Here is a 20,886-nt window from a genome sequence, read left to right as displayed (position 1 = left end):
GATAGAGGAGTTCTCCAGATGTCTACCCTGGTGATACGCCTGTTGCTGGTAGCATCCCATCTTGTCCAGGCTCCTTGCGTGCCCTGGGATATTGCCTTCAAGTGGAAGCGCTCCTGCTCCAGTCTGGTGATTTCGTCCACCACCATCGTCTCCTGCTGTCTCTTGGTGGCTTTAGACCAGAATTGCTGCGCTGCTCCCCAGCCCAGCCCAGCACGACTGGTCTGGACAGTCGTGCTTGGCTGGGTGAAGTTGTGATGAAGGAGGTGAGGCCAAAGCTGGTGGTGTCCTCACAGAGGATACAGGACAACTGTGTCTCTCGTCCAGGGGAAAGCACACAGCTGCTGAATGTTGTCACAACCTGGCTCAAGGGCCATAACAAAAGAGGAATCCTGTTGCCGGCGACGGCCGAATCAACTAGCCCTGAAAATGGATGGCGCTGGGGCGTCGCACCCATACCCGGCCGACGATTAGGAGGGCCGCCGCGGTGAGCATGGAAGCCTAGGGCGTGGTCCCGGGTGGAGCCGCTGCAGGTGCAGATGTTGGTGGTAGTAGCAAATATTCAAACGAGAACTTTGAAGGCCAAAGTGGAGAAGGGTTCCATGTGAACAGCAGTTGAACATGGGTCAGTCGGTCCTAAGAGATGGGCGAATTCCGTTCGGAAGGGTGGGGCGATGGCCTACGTCGCCCCCGGGCGATCGAAAGGGAGTCGGGTTCAGATCCAGGTGGAGCTTTATTCCCCACTAACTCACAGAGAGAGAGAGAGGCCCCACTGGATCACACAGGGGCTGTCACAATGTTTAGGGCTGTACTTGGGATGTACAGCCCAAGATATGTTGTAAATACAGTGGTATGCATAGGTTTAGACACCAATGCTAAAGTTGACTAAAAATAGGAATAAAAAAATCAACTTTTGGAAATTGATCTTAATGCCTTAATTAAAACAATGAGGAAAAATCCAGCCTTTAAGGACACCAATTTTCTTTGTGAATGAAGAATGTATCGTAAATAAATAAATGTTCTCCCTTAAAATACATAACTATAGACATCCCTATGTTAAATTCCCATAGAGGCAGGCAGATTTTTATTTTTAAAGGCCAGTTATTTCATGGATCCAGGATACTATGCACCCTGATAAAGTTTGCATTGATATGGATCTTATTTCAGTTAGCTATTAGGCTAACTGAAATAAAACCATGCCAATTGTGAGATATGGTGAAGGGTATGTGATGATGTGGGGCTATTTTTATTCCAAAGGCCAAGGGAACTTTATCAGGATGCATAGTATCCTTGATCCATGAAATAACTGGCCTTTAAAAATAAAAATCTGCCTTCCTCTATGGAAACTTAACACAGTGGTGTCTATACTTATGCCACCTGTATTTTAAGGAAGAAAATTCTGTTATTTACGATACATTATTCATTCACAAAGAAAATTGGTGTCCTTAAAGGTTGGATTTTTTCAATTTTTTTAAAATTAAGGCATTAAGATCAATTTCCAAAAGATTATTTTTTTACTCCTCTTTTTAGTCAACTTTAGCATGGGTGTCTAAACTTATGCATACCACTGTATATCTCATAATAATATGGTTACCTGAAATAATTATGACCAATCACATTATCCAATACTGCCAAAATATAAGATTACCAAACAAAATGTCTTTCAGCTTACTAAATTAAGTACATCAATATGTTGTATGACAGCAAAATTGGGTTTCCTTTACATAGCAAGAGAAACAGAGACCAACAACAATGAGGTATCCTGAAAAAACACAACATAATGCTCAGTGGATTTTTGTTTTACCTGCCAACTGTGCAGGAGAGATTAACATCTGGTACAACAATAATTTAGTCTTTTAAATCAAACTGTTATTAATTCATGTTTCAACCACTCACTTTGGTTATAGGTACAGACCTATTTTTCTTTGTCTTTTTCTTTTTCTTTATCTGTTAAACCCAACTACCATCTTTATGGACTGTTAGAGGACATGACACAGTATACAGGATTATGATAACTATAATATGTTCTCATCACACCAGAATGGAGACAATGCTGCGGTTTAGAGATAAAAATGAGGTCCAGAAGTGTGTTCTTATCTGTGGTGGCAGCAGTGATGACTTGAACATATTCCCGGGACTGAAACAGCTCAAGGATTGGCTTACTTGCGTTGGATAAGTGATTCTCATTGAAATCCCCACAGACAATGATAGGGTGGCAATCCATGACCTCCAATGAGTCCAACAGGCTTCCCAGGTTTGACAGAAATGATGTCACACTGTAGTCCGGAGGTCTGTACACAGCTGCAATCAAAGCACTCACTGGGGCTTCAACCTTCAGAGCCAAAAACTCAAGGTCAGTGACATTATGTATGTACTGTTTTTCACGTACTTGAATGTGCTCTTTCACATAAACTGCAACGCCACCACCACGTTTGTTGGCCATCTGTGGAACATTTGTGTAGGACAGGTGTCTGTTGCGTTTGAACATAGTGTAGCCCTCTAAATGGAGACTGTCTGCAACAAAGGAGCCTTGTAGGTGAGTTTCTGTGAGACACAAAACATCTGCTAGACACAGTTCATGGTGGCTCTTGATGTCATTCACGTGGCATGGCAAACCTTCTGTGTTATGGTGAACAATGGTCAGAGTGTCATGTCCGTTCACAGCCTGTGAGATTTTGAGAAGAGGCATCATGTCATCCAAATTGACTTGTCTCATGGTCGTAGGGCTCCAGTGATTTGTGGGTTGCCATATATTTTACTCTCGTCCATATCCAGAATGTGCAGTCCGCTGAGAGAGGTCACTCTGCTGACAGCTACGTAAGCCATGCCAGGTTCAAAAATGTGTTTCAGTGACACTACAGCTGATGTCCTTGTCATACCTTGAACCTTATGAATCGTACAAGCAAAGGCCAGTTTAACAGGAAACTGTCTGCGTACCACTCCTTTCTGTTTCATTTTCTCCTCTGCTCTGTCGATGTACACTAGATCGTCTGGTCCTCCTGGTGCTCTGTTACGATAATTCCTTCCAGCTGTTTCATCATCCATCTTGAGCCCGAGCATAGTGACATGTGCGACACCATTTTGTTCAGAGGATATTACCCTGACTAGCGTAGCGAAAGATCCATTCACCAATCCTTGAGACACGTCTATGTTTCTGGTGAGCATGACTCTAACACCTTCAGCTACGTTTAGCGTATCTGGTAACTCATTTCTGTTTCCTTTAAATGGTTTGGCTTGTCGTGCCATTCTGCCTGTCTGTGGATCCTTTTTGTAGTCATCTGCATCAATCTTGGTGATGTGAGAATGGAGCAGAGCTAACATTACAGAGTTGTGTGAATCAACTTGTTTATTAGTTGCAAAAATGTGTAGCACATCAGTAGGACACAGTTCTGGTTCGGTGACGGCCTGTGACAACAAAGCTCTGTCTGCCTCGGACAACTCCTCTGACTTTTCTTTCACACGGATCCTGTTCAACATCTCTGCAAAGGCAACATCATCCTTCTGACGCATAATCTCAGTCAGAGTGATCATCTGAAAGTGTTCCTGCCACAGGTCAATCTCACTTGGGTCATACACACAGAGAGCCTTGGACTGTCGCACTGGTGGAAGCTGAAAAAAATCTCCAACAGCTATTACCGACATTCCTCCGAATGGTCTCTGACTGCCTTTGATCTGTTTGAGTCTCACATCAACATAAGCAAAAAGGGGCTTTGAAACCATGGACACTTCATCAATGATGAGGATTTCAGCATTTAAAAGTTCAGATCGGACTTCATCCAAATTGTTACCAAGGCCTTGAAATGGAGGTTTTAGGCTTCTCGGCAGTTTGAGTAAGGAGTGCAGTGTGGAGCCTGATATGTTGAAGGCTGCAGTTCCAGAGAATGCGGTCAACAGGACAGTTGGGTTTGATATGTCGGCCTCCTCAGCGCGTCTCGGCAGTTTGCACAGTATCTTAGATGCCTCAGAGTAGATGCATTTGATTAAATGTGACTTTCCTGTTCCAGCGCCACCATTGATGTAAAAGAAGAACTGCTGCGGATTTAGGCCACAGATTCGCTTTACACACCACTCTCTTACTGCATAAAACTCCACAGGCTTCAACTCATAGTTACAGGAGGGCTGTGTACCCAACATTCTGTGATACTTCAGAAGGCGGTCAATCATATCACTAAGATGTGTGAATGTCAGCATGACAGCAGTACCAGGAGTGTGAGAACCAGGGTGGAGGGGCAAACCTTTGGCTGTTCTGGAGTGTGGATCAAAGAAACCGTATCTGCCGGACTTTGTTCTGAATACGGCAATGCATAATGCACTCATCAGGAGCAATCCATACTGGACATCAGAAAGCAAGCAGCTGAGTCCTGCCTCTAGGTCCAGAAAACTGTCTAGAGCTCCAGGTAACGGTTCTCCTAATGTGCCATATCTAGAAAGTTGTTCCATGTCCACATAATGTGTATGCGTGCGTGCAGGTACTTCATGAGGGAGCTCGTCAGTATTCAGATAGATGTGATTAACTCTTTTTCTGACCTCTTTATACATTGCGTTACCTTTATCCAAAACAAGGTCAAGATCTGCTCTGGTGATGTTTTCATTCTCGTAAAGGAACGCCAGAAATGTAAGTGAGTTGCAGGTACACTGCTGATTTCTGTTTTTACCATATTTAACAGAAGCCTGGCTGCGGGATGCACGGACGTGTCTTACAGAAGGCTGACCTGCCGGATTTACACGGTCTGCATGAGAAGGGCCTGCTACACACTGAGGATGTCCACTCTTTACATTAGCATAAGATGCCTGTGGTGACACATCACTTTGACCTCTGTGGTTTACCTGGTTAGCTTCAGGAGAAACTGCCACACATCTTTTCTTTACCATGTCAGCATAAGATACCTGTGGTACACCTGGCTCATCACTTTGACCTCTGAGCTTTACCGGGGTGACAATAGAAGGCCTTGCTTCACCATCGCTGTGACATCCTCTCTCATCAGCAGAAACCTTTGGTGCATCACTCTGACTTCCCTGTGTCACACTTTCATCATCACGAGACGCTGCAGCCATCTTCACCTCTCCACAGCTCTGAGGACCAACACATTCTACCTGTTCACCTGTTGTACCCTGAACCTCCTTTGACCTCTGCTGGCGCAGACTTTGAGCTTGTGACCTCTTACTCTTCCTCGGCATTATGATCCAAAACCACAAATCTTGTTTTATTTTTATTATAGACAATCAAGATAATAAACACAATATGAATCGAAATATATTATTAACTTAGCAAGATAAGAAAGTAGATTAAAGCAGTATCTGCTCTTAGTAATGGCGATTTATATCTCAAAAATATTCTATTTATATTTATTTTAAAGCAAAACAGTAAGTGGTCAAATAAATGTTTTCCCACAAAATATTTTCAAGTCTGTGAAGATATTATATTTAGAAGTAAAAGTTGACGTATCACACAAATTATATATGGATATACTGTATTTCAGCGGTACTTAAGTTTCTATATCTTCAGTAAATTGAAAACCAATAGGACAGGAATAGGGTTTATTTAGTATTTTAAGGCACTATCAAGAAATCTGTACGGATGTTCAAATACTGTGCTTTTCTAAGAATAACTTTGGTATTTGTATATTTATGGTTTTGTAAATGCCAATTAATTTTTTTCAACCTTAATATATTCAGAGATTTATTTTAATATATGTAAAGAATGCAGTTACTCCTTACAGTTGGTTTATTTATTTCACTTTATAAAGGTTTAACCAACAATAAAGCACGTACAAAAGGTGTTGATGCCAACAATGTGGGTGGATCTATAGACGAGGTACAAATATGTGAATGAGAGACAAATAACAAAATGTATGTAGTGTAATTAGTTTTACACTAGTACTACTCAAGTAAACAAAATCTGTTTATGTGTACTCTGGTGTGAAGATATTTGCAGTCAGAACAAACCTTTTGGTACAGAGCTCCACAGCAACACGGTCCAGGAACAACTACAGCTCTTTTCTTGTATAAATATAGATTTGGATTTCAATTTATTGTTATGTACATTAACAAGAGACAGTTTTCTTCAGTGATACACTTTATAACAGCAACTTATATATCTGGAAATGTACCAGATTTAATTTTGAATTAGTTTTTACAGTCCAATGTTTGTGATAAAAAGCTCAACAAAATGTGTGTTATGTATGTGTCTTTTCAATTAATTTAAATTTAATGAACAAACTAAAAAATACTTTACTGTTACCAAATAGAATATTGATACAATATGGACAATTCAAAAATACAATAATAAGGTTTTTGCCAATTGAAAAGGCCAAATCAAATGTGTGTGAGAGAGAGACAGGAGAGGTAGAAAAAGTGTGAGCAGAGAAACTCACAGAACCATAAAACAGAATGATCGGGTTCCAATCAACCCATGAATCCAAAACAGATACCAGTAATCTGTTAATATCAGGTTCCAAAAGACAAGTTTCAAATATATCGTTCCAAAAAAACAGGTTTCTTGCAAGAATGCAAGGAGATAGAGCGGGATAGAATTAGAGGGATAGAATGATAGAATTTCCAAAATTTAGATAGATATATTAGATATGACAGGAGAGATAGAAAACCTCAAAATTAGATAGATGTATTAGATTTGACAGGAGAGATAGAACGTCTTATATTAAGGGATGAGTGGGTAGAGTGATAGGAGAGAGGTGAATGATCTCATAGATAGATGGAGAGGGAGAGGGAGAGGAGCTGGAGGCCAGCGGACCTGTAACACAAAATGGAAACATGCATTAGACATACAAAACAGAAAAAAAACATTACATAAAAAGTGATTGCTTTGAATATGTGAATATTTTTTTAACATCAAGGAACAGATTATTGGTATGATTTAGCTAAGAGGGACTTTAGTAGTGTCATTGTTTCACTAGGACTTTAGTAGGTGTCTCTAGGAAATCTCTGTATTCACTGACTTCTGTGTTCAATCACATAATGTTGCCTAATTTTTGCGTGTGTGAAGTATACTGTGGAGGGTCCAAGGAGTCACTAACACAGATAGTGAAATACTAACTAAAAGTATGTAGAGTGCACAAGCAGATGTGTACAGTAACGTTAGACAGTAGTAGTATTTACTGCCAAAGTGTCAAGGCAACACACGTCATAGCAACGACATCATTCATGTGTGTGAACATACTGTCGAGTTGCCACGGGGGTAACCAACACTGATGGTCCAGCAGCAACGTAGAGAGGAGGCAGACAAGAGCATTGGGGGGAGAGAGGAGAGGATTTTCAGTTTCATTTTACAAGACAAGATATACACAACAATAATTTATTTTATTATCAAGATTTTTTTTAGATCACTGTAATATTAAATTCATACGTAATACATATGTCCAGTGGTGGAAGAACTATTTAGATAATTCACTTAAGTAAAATACTTATACCACAGTGTGAAAATACTCCACTACAAGTACAACTACAAACCCTACAAACGTTGGGTAGCTTGATCTACAGCAATGTATCATGTTCTATCAGATCATCATCTGTATAGTGAGGGATAGAGCAAGACATATCCAGTTTTACTTTAGAAAACCAAACTCAGCTTATTTTAAAAGGTCCCATGGCATGGAAATTACAATTTATGAGGGTTTTTTTAACATTAATATGCGTTCCCCCAGCCTGCCTATGGTCCCCCAAAAGCACCCTAAGAGCACCATGTCATGGTACCTTTATTGAGTAGGCTACTTTTCAGGCTGGACAACATATTAACTTATTCAATATCAAAGTGTCCTTCGTGACTCATATTTAAAAAGTGTGTGTGCGTGCGTGCGTGCCTGTGTGTGTGTGTTGTGGAGATGTGTGTCCCTCCCTGTGTCTGTGTGTGTGTATGTTTGTGTATATGTGGGTCTTTCTGTGTGTGCATCTGTATGTGTGTGTGCGTCTGTATGCATGTGTGTGTGTTAATGATTACTGCTGCTGCATAAATGTGAATGTTGCATTTTACTGATAATTGTGCTAATTTTAACTCCTATATACTGCTGGGTAGCTTGATCTACAGCAATGCATCATGTTCTATCAGATCATCATCTGTATGGTGAGGGATAGAGCAAGACATATCCAGTTTTACTTTAGAAACTAACCTCACAGTTTAATGAGTACTTTTCAGGCTGGACAACATATTAACTTATTCATTATCAAAGTCTCCTTCGTGATTCATATTTAAAAATGTTAGAATGTATATTGTGGTAATACTTCTTTTTAAGGACACAATTTATTTCCCTTTAATATGATACAAAACTCTTAGGACTTAATCAATATGCCATAGTTCTGTGCAGTGTGCTTTTAATAGCCACAGTACACAGAAGTAATCATCACCTGGTGTAAATCATATGTAAATGGCTTTTTTCTAAACAAAACTTAAACGTGTACAGATGCTAAATAATTATCTACAGTCGAGTTATGAGATCTATTATCAATTTCAGTTATAGTATTACTATACTTACCAATCAAAAGCGCACAGCAGTATCGATGTTCTGTTGAGAAAACCAGTGACAAACTGAGTTAGTGGGTTCAAGGTTACAGTGTACAGAGACAAAAAAAACTCAGTAAATAGTAAAATGCTGCTATAACAGCAAGTCTGGCTGTGAGGCAGAGCAGCTATTTCATTTTTATTTTATTTTTTATGAATACACACAATGCCACAATGTCAGTTATCAAGCTAAACTGTTTAAAGATTAGGTTCATTGACAAAAAGCAGATTTAAGAGGACTGCTAACGTTAGCTAAGTGCTAAGCTTGTGCACTTGTGCTTCCTCTAAAAAGTTAGCCAGAGATTTTTATTAACAGTATTATAACTTACTATTAACACTTAGCATCAACTGTCACCACTCTCATAGAGCATTTTTTATTCAATATGTAGTATCTTTTCTTTTATTGTCCATATTATTCATGTGGAATGTCTTTTATCATCCTGTTTATCATGTATGTATGTTGTGTGTGATGTCTTTAGGCTACAGGGACCTTGAATTGAACCTACCTACCTAGCTAGCTACCTATCACTAAGTGGGGTCTAGCTAACAGTGTGATAGAGCAACATTAGCATCATTGTTGTCTTGGTATTACATTTTCCAGCAAGAACACAGTTTGTTTGCTTTTCCATTGACAATAGCTAAACCACTAACAAGTTGTTTTATGTCAGTTAACAAAGCTAATATTAGCTAAAGATAGCTATCAATAATTGTATCAATGCTGTTATCATTAGCTAATATTAGCGCCAATGCTAACGCTACCTTAGCTAATATTAGCTAAAGATACCAAGCTGGTATCATTAGCTAGCGTTAGCGTTAGCATCACGTTAGCATCGGCGCTAATATTACCTAATGATAGCTAAGTATAATTTACCAAGCTGTAACGTTACAGTCAAACATTTCGCTCTTAATTCATGTTTGTATTCTGTATGAAGTGGAAACCAATGCCAGCCTTTTTTTAAAACACAAAACCTGTATTTCTACCGTTCAAAAACGTTATTAGATAGCAGACTGGATACTGCTACTTACCACAGAAGATTCTAGAACACAATGGCGACGCTGTGCTGAGGAGTGCGGAGCTGCGCAGATTTCATTGAGGCGTTCAGGGAAAGTCAGAGATTCTGGCGCCATACGCAAAAAATTAGCTAAGTCAAATTACGTGTGTGTGTGTGTGTGTGTGTGTGTGTGTGTGTGTGTGTGTGTGTGTGTGTGTGTGTGTGTGTGTGTGTGTGTGTGTGTGTGTGTGTGTGTGTGTGTGTGTGTGTGTGTGTGTGTGTGTGCGCACGTGTATCTAAAAATAAACCAAAAAACGCAAAGCAACAGGTGACTTCAAAGGCTTTCCAAGCGAATTAGTATCAGTGGCGAGAATCTTATCTTATCTTACTGTAAATCAAAACATTTTATGGAACAGCATAATTTTGAAGAAAGACGGACACACACATACATACACACACACACACAGACAGACAAACACACACACACACACACACACACACACACACAAAGACACACACACACACACACACACTACTAAGCAGGGCAGATAGATGGCCTATTTTGTTCTCATTCTCAAGAGAGACCTTTTGAGGACAATACACAACAACAGTTACAGACACACAGATTACAATAGTATACATAATATAATAATACTTGGAAATTTATATACAATTTAAAATTTGCAAATTTAATTTCAGTCTCTGTGTGTGTGTTTCTGTGTGTGTGTGTGTGTGTGTGTGTGTGTGTGTGTGTGTGTGTCTGTGTGTGTGTGTGTGTGACTTTGTCTGTGTTTGAGTGTGGTTCTGTGTGTGTGTGTGTGTTTGGATGTGTGTCTGTGTGTGTCTGTCTGTGTGTGCGTGTGTGTGTGTGTGTGTGTGTGTGTATCTGTGTCTCTGTGTGTGTGTGTGTGTGTGTGTGTGTGTTTGCGTGTGTGTCTGTCTGTGTCTTTGTGTGTGTGTGTGTGTGTGTGTGTGTGTGTGTGTGTGTGTGTTTGCATGTGTGTGTATGTGTGCTGAATAGCTAAAATGCTAACGCTAAATATGAATGGTCATGAAATTCATTAAAAAGTTGAATAACACCACTAATGTATAAAAGATGTGGAATATATATATATATATATATATATATATATATATATATATATATATATTTAAAGCTGATGATAAACTGAATTGGTGGCTTGAAAAGTTCAGCAATGCCAAACAATGTAGAACATTGAGGGGTCTGAATTTATTTTATTTCATTTATAATTGAAATTACAAATAAGTATAAAGAGTGAAATAAAACAGGAAGAGAGAAAAAGAGAAGAAAAGAGAAAAAGAGGAAGAAAAGACAAACAATATATAATAATTATCATGTCTGGGGAAAAGCGCTGTGTCATGCTATAAAGATTATCACAACATTACATTACATTACATGAGCGACTTCCAGTTGCTATATGTCAGAGGTAAAACACATCTGAAACAACTATGGCTTAAGTATCTTGCTCAAGAACACGTTGGTTAATGCTTTACAGTGAGATTCAGACCTGGTTCTCCCACACCAAAGTCACATGTCACATCCACTGAGCCATCACTACCTGGTTGTGGAAAGTGTTCCTTCAGCTCTAATAAAGCTAATCACCACACCTGCTGCCATTGTCATACAGTGACATATGTCACCTGTGGCACGCTGCAGCTATTCAGAGAAAGATTTTTTTGAAAAAGTGGAAATTGTTTTAGTAAGTATGGATTTCATTAAAAAGTTCAAAGCTTATGCTAAACTGAGCTGTTGGCTTCAAAAGTTGAATAATGACAAAAGATGTAGAACATTGTGAGGTCTGAGTAGATTTTCTAACTGATAATGACTCACAAATGCAGAAATATGAAACAAATTGTATGAAAAATCTTAAAGCTCAAATGCACTGCACTGCTGAAATATCAGGAAAATTGTCAGAGTTGGAAGCTAAACTGCATTACCCAAGTGAAGAGCTAAAATACATTGTTAGAAAAGCTGGAAGCTGAAATACTGTCAAAGATGAAAGTTGAAATGAATTACCTGAAAATGTCTTAATATTTAAAAAAGTATAAATGGTAGAAAAAAGTTGAAGAAGTCCTATCATTAGCTGAAAGAGCTGAACATTTTAAAAGGTGAATGTTTTTAATAGCTGAACGTATGCAGAAGTTACGGAGAGCCAAAATAAAACGTGAATAGCTGAATTGCTAAAGCTAAACTGGTTGAGTAGCTTAAATCCGTAAGAATAAGTTGAAATAGTGAGAATAGCTGAAAAAGGGAATTAACATCTTGGCCAGGGACATATTGACAGGTGTACCACAGTGGGATTTGAACCCATGTCTCCCACACCAAAGGCATACAACATATCCACTATGCTACCTTCTCTATAATTGACTGAGGTTCCTTCAGCTCTAATAAAGCCTTTCTGTTATCTGTCATTACCACACCTGCTGTTAATATGTCACCTGTGGCACGCTACAGCTATTCAGAGACAGATTATTTGAAAAAGGGGAAATTGTAAGGATTGGAAAAGATGTAGAACATTGTGAGGTCTGAGTATATTTTCTAACTGATAATAACTCACAAATGCAGAAATGTCTGAAAAGGCTGAAAGACTGCTGCTGCTGTCTGTGAAAGTGTTGTCATGGTGACGAGTGTTGAAAAAAGTCCTTTAATCAGTTAACGACCGTGTCACCTGCTGTTAAACTGCACCTGCTAATGCTGAGTGACAGACAGTGTGAGAGAACCCTTCAAACAAGCCTTCAAACAAGCCTTAATAAATCCACAACAGTACATGCTATCGAAACACCGACTTCACCGTTAGAGACACAAGACCTTTGTGAACGTATTCATGTAAAATTTATGTTGGTAAACTTAAAAATGTGGGCATATCAGCGATTTAAAAAAGTGGTTTCGCTCTGCGTTTCGCTCAGAAATGTGAAGTATGTTAAACAGGGCAGTGGATGAACAGAGATGTGGAACTCTTGTCATTTGGAAGCTCATCGAGCCAACAGTATAAGGCATATTGCAAAACTGAGCACATTGGCTGAAACTAGACAAAAATACCTACGTTTTGATGTATAAATTGTGTATGACAAGTAGATATTGTGGGCGTGAGAGCAATTTATAGAGAGGGGACAAAGATTTTTTTCCTAAGCTGCTACACTCTAACGATGACATCATCCACTCTGCCAGACGCAATACACACTCACTAGAAACACAGAAAAATCCTGAAATGATCACTAAACTTAAACAGCTTTTTTACAAAAACTGTAAAAGATATCAAACTGAAAAGATAGAGCCGGATAACTGAATATTTTGTGAACATTTTAAAGTTTGTTTGGCGTCTGTAGGTGAAAGTATGAAGGAGCTGAAAATTTTGGGAGCGGAAGAAGATTTTAAGGATTTGAAGCATGTTCTCATTGACTTCAATGTTAAAAAAAAGTCATAAAAAGCTGAATATTTTAAAAAGTATAAATAGTAGAAAAAAAGTTGAAGAAGTCCCATCATTAGCTGAAAGAGCTGAACATTTTAAAAGTTGAATGGTTTTAATAGCTGAATGTATGCAGAAGTTACAGAGAGCCAAAAAACGTACGGAAGAGGGAATAAGAATAAAGAAAGAACAGAATAACAATAGTTGGAATGCTGCTGAACAGCATTCCCACTAATAAACTAGAAAATGCATTTCCTGCGGAAAATGCGTGGGAATGCTGAATAGCTGAATTGCTAAAGCTAAACTGGTTGAATAGCTTAAATCAGTAAGAAGAAGTTGAAGTAGTGAGAATAGTTGAAAAAGTGGAAATCGTTTTAATACGTATGAATTTCATTAAAAAGTTAAAAGCTTATGCTAAACTGAACTGTTGGCTTCAAAAGTTGAATAATGACAAAAGACGTAGAACATTGTGAGGTCTGAGTATATTTTCTAACCTATAATCACTCACAAATGCAAAAATATGAAACAATAGTACGAAAAATCTTAAAGCTCAAATGCACTACACGCTAAAAAATCAGGAAAATTGTTAGAGTTGGAAGCTAAACTGCATTACCCAAGTGAAGAGCTAAAATACATTGTTAGAAAAGCTTGAAGCTGAACTGTAATACTGTCAAAGATGAAGGTTGAAATGAATTACCTAAAACGGCTGAAAGAAGATATACTTTGTATTATTATCAGACACTGCATAGAACGAAAAAGCATCAATCTAGCTGATATGAGATGTGAAATATATTAGGTAAAAAGAATGGGGCTGAACAAAGGGAAAGAGAGGACAGAGAGAAGGAGAGAAGGAGAGAAGAGAGGAGAGAAAGAGAGGAGAGGAAAAAGAGAGAGCCAAAATAAAACATGAATAGCTGAATTGTTAAAGCTAAACTGGTTGAATAGCTTAAATCCGTAAGAATAAGTTGAAAAAGTGAAATGACATCTTGATCAGGGACACATTGACTGATGTAACCCAGTGGAATTCGAACCAGGATCTCCCACACCAAAGGCACGTGCCCTATCCACTAGACTATCTTCTGTATAGATCACAGATGTTCCTTTAGCACTTATTAAGCCTCTCTTTGATCATTGATCACCACACCTGCTAATGAGTGTGAGAGAACCGTAGGTTCTTTATTTAGAACTGCGAAAGTATGGAGGGGCTGAAAATTTTGGGAGCGGAAGAAAATTTGAAGGATTCGAAGCATGATCTCATTGACTTCAATGTTAAAAAAAAAGTGTTAAAAAGCTTAATATTTTAAAAAGTATAAATAGTAGAAAAAAAGTTGAAGAAGTCCCATCATTAGCTGAAGGAGCTGAACATTTTAAAAGTTGAATGGTTTTAATAGCTGAACGTATTCAGAAGTTACAGAGAGCCAAAAAACGTACGGAAGAGGGAATAAAAACAGGAAACAGAAACAGACAAACAGACAGACCGAGACAGAGAGAAACAAACAGAGAGAAATGGACAGACAGAGAGAGACAGAGACAGGGAGAAACAGACATACAGAGAGAGACAGAGACAGACAGAGAGAAACAAACAGACAGACAGAGAGAGACAGGGAGAAACAGAAACAGACAGACAGAGACAGGGAGAAACAGAGACAGAGATAGACAGAGAGATACAGAGACAGAGAGACATAGAAAGACAGAGAGAGACAGACACAGACAGAGAGTGAGACAGGGAGACAGAGACAGAGTGACAGAGACAAACAGAGAGAGACAGAGAGAAACGAACAGAGAGACATGGACAGACAGAGACAGACAGACAGACAGACAGAGAGAAACAAACAGACAGAGAGACAGAGAGAGACAGAGACAGGGAGAAACAGAGAGACAGAGACAGACAGAGACAGACAGAGAGAGAGAGACACAGAGACAGACAGAGAGAGGCAGAGAGACAGAGACAGAGAGACATAGACAGACAGAGAGAGACAGAGACAGACAGAGAGACAAAGAGAGACAGAGACAGACAGACAGACAGAGACAGACAAAGACAGAGAGACAGAGACAGGGAGAAACAGAGACAGAGAGACAGAGACAGACAGAGAGAGACAGAGAGACAGAGACAGAGAGACATAGACAGACAGAGAGAGACAGACAGACAGAGAGAGACAGAGACAGAGAGACATAGAAAGACAGAGAGAGACAGAGACAGACAGACAGAGACAGAGAGAAACAAACAGAGAGAAACAAACAGAGAGACATGGACAGACAGAGAGAGACAGAGACAGGGAGAAACAGAAACAGACAGAGACCGACAGAGAGACACAAACAGACAGACAGAGAGACAGAGAGAGACAGAGACAGGGAGAAACAGAGACAGAGACAGAGACAGAGAAAGACAGAATGAATTGACTGAATGAATTGACTGAAAATAGTTATTATCAGCCATATACATTGCATATAACAAACAAGCAGAAAGAGAGAGACAGGAAAAAGAGAGGAATGATAAAAGGAGAGGAAAAAAGAGAAAAAGAAGTAACATTCAATTGCTATATATGTCAGTGGTAACACATCTTGAGGTGAGTATGGGTAAAGTGTTTACCTCAGGGAAACATTGATTGATGTACATTAGTGGGATTTGAAGGATTTGAAGCATGCTCTCATTGACTTCAATGTTTTAAAAAAAAGTGTTAAAAAGCTTAATATTTTAAAAAGTATAAATAGTAGAAAAAAAGTTGAAGAAGTCCCATCATTAGCTGAAAGAGCTGAACATTTTAAAAGTTGAATGGTTTTAATAGCTGAACGTATGCAGAGGTTACAGAGAGCCAAAAACGTACGGAATGAGATATAAGATATAAGAACTAGACAGACAGAGAGAGAGGAATAGACAGAGAGAGAGGAATAGAAAGACAGACAGAGAGAGAAAGAGGAATAGACAGACCGAGAGAGAGAGAGAGAGCAAGAGAGGAATAGACAGACAGGCAGACAGACAGACAGACAGACAGAGAGAGAGAGAGAGAGAGAGAGAGGAATAGACACACAGAGAGAGAGAGAGAGGAATAGACAGACAGAGAGAGAGAGGAATAGACAGACAGAGAGAGAGAGAGAGAGAGAGAGAGAGAGAGAGAGAGAAAGAAAGAGAGAGGAATAGACAGACAGAGAGAGAGGAATAGACAGACAGAGAGAGAGAGAAAGAGAGTGAGAAAGAGGAAGGAATAGACAGACAGAGAAAGTGAGAGAGGAATAGACAGACAGAGAGAGAGGAACAGACAGACAGAGAGAGAGAGAGAGAGAGAGAGAGGAAGGAATAGACAGACAGAGAGAGAGGAATAGACAGAGAGAGAGGAATAGAAAGACAGACAGACAGAGAGAGAAAGAGGAATAGACAGACAGAGAGAGAGAGAGAGAGCAAGAGAGGAATAGACAGACAGGCAGACAGACAGACAGACAGACAGACAGACAGACAGAGAGAGAGGAATAGACACACAGAGAGAGAGAGAGAGGAATAGACAGACAGAGAGAGAGGAATAGACAGACAGAGAGAGAGAGAGAGAGAGAGAGAGAGAGAGAGAGAAAGAGAGAGGAATAGACAGACAGAGAGAGAGGAATAGACAGACAGAGAGAGAGAGAAAGAGAGTGAGAAAGAGGAAGGAATAGACAGACAGAGAAAGTGAGAGAGGAATAGACAGACAGAGAGAGAGGAACAGACAGACAGAGAGAGAGAGAGAGAGAGAGAGAGAGGAAGGAATAGACAGACAGAGAGAGAGGAATAGACAGAGAGAGAGGAATAGAAAGACAGACAGACAGACAGACAGAGAGAGAAAGAGGAATAGACAGACAGAGAGAGAGAGAGAGAGCAAGAGAGGAATAGACAGACAGGCAGACAGACAGACAGACAGACAGAGAGAGAGAGGAATAGACACACACAGAGAGAGAGGAATAGACAGACAGAGAGAGAGAGGAATAGACAGACAGAGAGAGAGAGAGAGAGAGAGAGAGAGAGAGAGAGAGAAAGAGAGAGGAATAGACAGACAGAGAGAGAGGAATAGACAGACAGAGAGAGAGAGAAAGAGAGTGAGAAAGAGGAAGGAATAGACAGACAGAGAAAGTGAGAGAGGAATAGACAGACAGAGAGAGAGGAACAGACAGACAGAGAGAGAGAGAGAGAGAGAGAGAGAGAGAGAGGAAGGAATAGACAGACAGAGAGAGAGAGGAATAGACAGACAGAGAAAGAGAGAGAGAGAGAGAGAGAGAGAGAGAGATAGACAGACAGAGAGAGAGGAATAGACAGACAGAGAAAGAGAGAGAGAGAGAGAGAGAGAGAGAGACATAGACAGACAGAGAGAGACAGAGAGAAACAGACAGAGACAGACAGAGAGACACATAGACAGACAGAGACAGAGAGACAGAGACAGTCAGACAGAAGTGGAACACTAAAGATATAGACTAATGTTCATATTACTGCCTGTAGTATTCAAGTTGACTGTCTGTGAAAGGGTTGTCATGGTAACGTATGACCAGTGAAAACACCCTTTGAAGTCTGTGATGTGATCTCTTTGATCTTTAATCAGGTTAACGACCGTGTCACCTGCTGAAACTGTCAGCTGGCCACACTGGAGCTGTTCAAAGACACAGAGCAAGCTCTCAAATAAAGCTTCAGACTGCTAAAACGATAAGGGCTATAGGTGAAATGATGTAATCGTGACGACAACAACGCCTTTGTGAACGTATTGATGTAAAATTTATGTTGATAAACTTAAAAATGTAGGCATATCAGCGATTTAAAAAAGTGGTTCGCTCTGCGTTTCGCTGGGAAATGTGGAGGACATTTATCATGGCCGTGAATGGAAGGAGATGTGGAACTCTTGTCATTTGGAAGCTCACGGAGCCAAAAGTATAAGTTGTATCGCAAAACTGAGCAGATTGGCTGAAACTAGACAAAAATACCTACGTTTTGATGTATAAGTTGTGTATGACAAGTAGATATTGTGGGCGTGAGAGCAATTTATAGAGAGGAGACAAAGATATTGTTTCTAAGCTGCTGCACTCTAACGATGACATCATCCACTCTGCCAGACGCAATACACACTCACTAGAAACACAGAAAAATCCTGAAATGATCACTAAACTTAAACAGCTTTTTCACAAAAACTGTAAAAGATATCAAACTGAAAAGATATAGCCTAATACCTGAATATTTTGTGAATATTTTAAAGTTTGTTTGGCGTCTGTAGTTGAAAGTATGGAGGGGCTGAAAATTTTGGGAGCGGAAGAAGATTTGAAGGATTTGAAGCATGCGCTCATTGACTTCAATGTTAAAAAAAAAGTCATAAAAAGCTTAATATTTTAAAAAGTATAAATAGTAGAAAAAAAGTTGAAGAAGTCCCATCATTAGCTGAAAGAGCTGAACATTTTAAAAGTTGAATGGTTTTAATAGCTGAAAGTATGCAGAAGTTACGGAGAGCCAAAAAACGTACGGAATAAGAAGAATAAAGAAAGAACAGGATAACAATAGTTGGAATGCTGCTGAACAGCATTCCCACTAAATAAATAAAGAACAGGATAACAATAGTTGGAATGCTGCTGAACAGCATTCCCACTAACTAGAAAATGCATTTCCTGCGGAAAATGCGTGGGAATGCTGAATAGCTGAATTGCAAAAGCTAAACTGGTTGAATAGCTTAAATCAATAAGAAGAAGTTGAAGTAGTGAGAATAGCTGAAAAAGTGGAAATCGTTTTAATACGTATGAATTTCATTAAAAAGTTAAAAGCTTATGCTAAACTGAACTGTTGGCTTCAAAAGTTGAATAATGACAAAAGACGTAGAACAATGTGAGGTCTGAGTATATTTTCTAACTGATAATCACTCACAAATGCAGAAATATGAAACAAATAGTACGAAAAATCTTAAAGCTCAAATGCCCTACACTGCTAAAAAATCAGGAAAATTGTTAGAGTTGGAAGCTAAACTGCATTACCCAAGTGAAGAGCTAAAATACATTGTTAGAAAAGCTTGAAGCTGAACTGTAATACTGTCAAAGATGAAAGTTGAAATGAATTACCTAAAACGGCTGAAAGAAGAAATACTTTGTATTATTATCAGACACTGCATAGAACGAAAAAGCATCAATCTAGCTGATATGAGATGTGAAATATATTAGGTAAAAAGAATGGGGCTGAACAAAAGGAAAGAGAGGACAGAGAGAAGGAGAGAAGAGAGGAGAGAAAGAGAGGAGAGCCAAAATAAAACATGAATAGCTGAATTGTTAAAGCTAAACTGGTTGAATAGCTTAAATCCGTAAGAATAAGTTGAAGTAGTGAGAATAGTTGAAAAAGTGAAATGACATCTTGATCAGGGACACATTGACTGATGTACCCCAGTGGGATTCAAACCAGGATCTCCCACACCAAAGGCATGTGCCCTATCCACTACACTATCATCTATAGATCATGAATGTTCCTTTAGCACTTATAAAGCCTGTCTTTGATCATTAATCACCACACCTGCTAATGAGTGCGAGACAGTGTGAGAGAACCGTAGGTTCTTTATGTAGAAATGTGTGGTGAAAGTATGGAGGGGCTGAAAATGTTGGGAGCTGAAGAAAATTTGAAGGATTTGAAGCATGATCTCATTGACTTCAATGTTAAAGGAAAGTGTTAAAAAGCTTAATATTTTAAAAAGTATAAATAGTAGAAAAAAAGTTGAAGAAGTTCCGTCATTAACTGAAAGAGCTGAACATTTTAAAAGTTGAATGGTTTTAATAGCTCAACCTATGCAGTAAGTTACGGAGAGCCAAAAAACGTACGGAAGAGGGAAGAAAAACAAGAAACAAACAGACAGAGAAAGACAGACCGAGACAGAGAGAAACAAACAGAGAGACATGGACAGACAGAGAGAGACAGAGACCGGGAGAAACAGAAACAGACAGAGACAGACAGACAGAGAGAAACAAACAGACAGACAGAGAGACAGAGAGAGACAGAGACAGGGAGAAATAGAAACAGACAGACAGAGACAGGGAGAAACAGAGACAGATACAGAGAGACAGAGACAGACAGAGAGAGACAGAGACAGACAGAGAAAGACAGAGAGAGAGAGACAGAGACAGACAGAGAGAGACAGCGAAAGACAGAGACAGAGAGACATAGACAGACATAGACAGACAGAGACAGACAGAGAGACAGAGACAGAGAGAAACAAACAGACAGACAGAGAGACAGATACAGGGAGAAACAGAAACAGACAGACAGAGATAGGGAGAGACAGACATAGACAGACAGAGAGACAGGGACAGACAGAGAGAGACAGACAGAGACAGAGAGAGAGAGAGAGACAGACAGAGAGAGAGAGACAGACAGAGACAGACAGAGACAGACAACAGACAGAGACAGAGAGACAGAGACAGACAGAGACAGACAGACAGAGAGACATAGACAGACAGAGAGAGCCAGAGACAGACAGAGAAAGACAGAGAGAGAGAGAGAGAGAGAGAGAGACAGGCAGAGACAGACAGAGAGAGACAGAGACAGACAGAGAGAAACAAACAGACAGACAACAGACAGAGAGAGACAGAGACAGGGAGAAACAGAAACAGACAGACAGAGACAGGGAGAAACAGAGACAGATACAGAGAGACAGAGACAGACAGAGAGAGACAGAGACAGACAGAGAAAGACAGAGAGAGAGAGACAGAGACAGACAGAGAGAGACAGAGAAAGACAGAGACAGAGAGACATAGACAGACATAGACAGACAGAGACAGACAGAGACAGAGAGAAACAAACAGACAGACAGAGACAGACAGAGACAGAGAGAGAGACATAGACAGACAGAGAGACAGAGACAGACAGAGACAGATAGACAGAGACAGACATAGACAGACAGAGAGACAGGGACAGACAGAGAGAGACAGACAGAGAGACAGAGACAGAGACAGAGACAGATAGACAGACAGAGAGAGACAGACA

At 39.6% G+C, this 20,886-nt stretch overlaps 1 long non-coding RNA gene across 1 annotated transcript; it reads left to right on the top strand.

The window, feature by feature from the left end:
* Positions 1–2,826: 2,826 nt before the first annotated feature.
* On the top strand, positions 2,827–6,596 carry LOC118494446. The gene is made up of 3 exons (XR_004896577.1): positions 2,827–2,838; positions 2,983–2,985; positions 6,449–6,596. It is a non-coding gene; the product is annotated as an uncharacterized LOC118494446 (long non-coding RNA).
* The last annotated feature ends 14,290 nt before the right edge of the window (positions 6,597–20,886 follow it).

This window comes from Sander lucioperca, chromosome 24, assembly GCF_008315115.2.
Source record: "Sander lucioperca isolate FBNREF2018 chromosome 24, SLUC_FBN_1.2, whole genome shotgun sequence".
NCBI lineage: Eukaryota > Metazoa > Chordata > Actinopteri > Perciformes > Percidae > Sander > Sander lucioperca.
Note: the sequence above shows the minus strand (reverse complement) of the source record. Positions and strands in the feature narration are given on the sequence as shown.